This window comes from Scylla paramamosain, chromosome 40 (genome assembly GCF_035594125.1).
Source record: "Scylla paramamosain isolate STU-SP2022 chromosome 40, ASM3559412v1, whole genome shotgun sequence".
In the NCBI taxonomy this organism is placed as follows: Eukaryota; Metazoa; Arthropoda; class Malacostraca; order Decapoda; family Portunidae; genus Scylla; species Scylla paramamosain.
In genome coordinates this window covers 9498116-9500662 of record NC_087190.1, presented here as the reverse complement: position 1 = coordinate 9500662, position 2547 = coordinate 9498116, and positions in this window count along the sequence as shown.

The following is a 2547-nucleotide window of genomic DNA, read 5'->3' as shown; positions in this document are numbered from 1 at the left end:
GGCCTAGCTTCATCACCTTTCTGATCTTTAGATTCTGTACTCTCCCCTTTTCCAGTGCTTTGTGTTGTTTCTGAACTAGGTAAATCTTGGGAGCCTAAAGGAGTGTTTTCATTTTTCTTGCTGTCTTCTATTTCTTCTGCCTGAGTGTCATAATCTGAATAGTTAAGTTTTACACAGGACAGACATGTGTATCTCCTATTGGATTTAGTCAGCACCACTACATAATAGGTTGGCAGCTCTGTGCATACGTAGTGAGTCCACATGCTGCAGTTATTGCACTTAATACCTGTATTGCAATGTTTTTGGCATTTTGTACATGGGTAAATATCAGTCTTACTTTATTATTAACACCATGCTAATAATATCACTCCTAAGACTCATTGTGAGGAAATAGTGAACTGACTGGCTACGGCTGGTTGACAGGGCCTCAGTTAGTCACTGACAATTCCCTCAACTTTGAGTCACAATTAAGATCAACACACACACCCACGCTCCTCTTCCTGAAACTAAAGTTGTCCATACTCAGTCTAGTATAAATACTAATTTTATATGAGGATTATTTTAGCAACTGTTGATTTTTCCTGTGGCCCACTGCTAGATCTGAGACAGCACTTCCCCAGGCAATCAAGCTGTCCAAGGTGACTCAGCGTCCTGACATAGCAGGCACTGAGGAACATAAAGGAAGACAGGAAAACTACTAGAGTAACAACTCCAGTAGGTGAACTTATAACACATATTAGCTGACACTTCAATAGATACTAATAATATCAATATTAATAATATATTAATAACATCACTTGTTCTTACCCATGTGGCCTTAGTGAAGAATTACTTAATTATTTTACACTTTAATTAGTAAAGAAATATTTTATATAAAATATTTTTGTCTGAAAAATTACAGCTTGTGTTTCCTTTTAGTAAAGCTCATTATCATTTCATATAATATTTATATAATTTCATGTAATGAATATTTTTACTAATCATTCATAACAACTCAATGTATTCTTCCTTTTTACTCTATTAGTGTTGTAATTTTCTTTGAAAAACTCAAGATTTTCTGGACTTAAAAGAAAGTTATATTTATACAGCACCATAATTCTAACTTATCGCATAGCACCTCCATGTTTAAAAAAGGGAAATTAGAGCAGTTAGCTGGGGAATTTGATCAACTGCGTATTTTTCAGGCTGTTTCCCCTCCCCTTAGAAGATAGTAAGTTTTTAGAGCTGAGTAATGCGGAGGATGAGTCTAGCGAGAGTGATGACCACCGTGAACTAAGGAGTGGTACTTGACACCGCTGACTTCCTAAAGAAACCATGTCTAAATCACCTACAAACATCACGTTTACCGCAACTAATACAGCCACTACTCCCATGTGTTGGACCACAGTTCACGCAAGGTACAATTAGAGTTCTTCTTAAAGTACTCTCTACCACCATTGATGTGGTCCCATTTTCAGGAACAGATTCAGGTTGCTCAGTCCGAAAATAAATTGTTCAGTGCAAGGATGTAATGACTGAGGCTTGTATCACTAAGTCGGGTGATAAAATTTCTTTTGTCAGATCAAAACTTCAGCCTGGCTCTCTGGTCCATTATTTAATGGACTCAAGTACATTCATAGAGCAAACAAAGGACCAAGATATGATACATTTAAAAGTCACTTCCTGGAAACATTTGACGAGTATGCCAAAACTCATGTGGTCCAGGATATAAATGCAGTCTGTGAGCGCCTGGCTCAATCCACTTTTGCGAAAGGAAGACTAAAGGCACAAGTCATTGCTAGTCAAACAGCTGCAGACATTGTAAGAATCCAAAGGGACTATGGGTGGATTAATCAAGACACCCTTAGTGTCAACGATCATCAAAAATTTTAGGGGATTTTGACGTACATACTAATTTTAAAGGGTGGGAAACGCAAGGATCTATTTTCCTTTGAATTTAAGCATGGTGACAATCTCCATGAATTTTCTAAAAAATTAAAAACCAAACTAGATGAAAGCGCAACAAATGCTTGTTATACTGCATTTACTGTCACCACCACTCGACCAGCATCTCCAGGACAAGACCCAGATGTGGAGTCATGTGCTGCTGCTGTCAGAGGCAACACAGCTGTGCTGATGTGTCTTTATTGTACTAAACCCGGACACACAGCAAACAGGTGCTTTGCCAAACAGAAGGGCAAGAAAAAACTTGGGAAGGCACCACAAACCAATGTCAATCCTCAGCCTTCGGCAACGCTAGGAGAAAATGGGTTAAGTTCCAGCCTCAAGAGCAAGGGAATGATGGTGCTATTTGTCCTAAGAGGACCTCAGTGGCTGACCGAGTAGTTAACAGCAGCAACACTCAAGGAAATGCTACCACATCTTCTGGTGTAACTGTTAAATACTGCCATGTGCACAACACCAACACCCATTCTACTGATGAGTGTAATGCAGTGGAAAACTTGCTGTAGGATAGTATTTCATACAGTACTTGTGAGAGGCAGCGATGCGTTTACAATGTTATACAATAAAGCCGAGTTGGCACCTTAGTTCCCGCGCATCGCACCT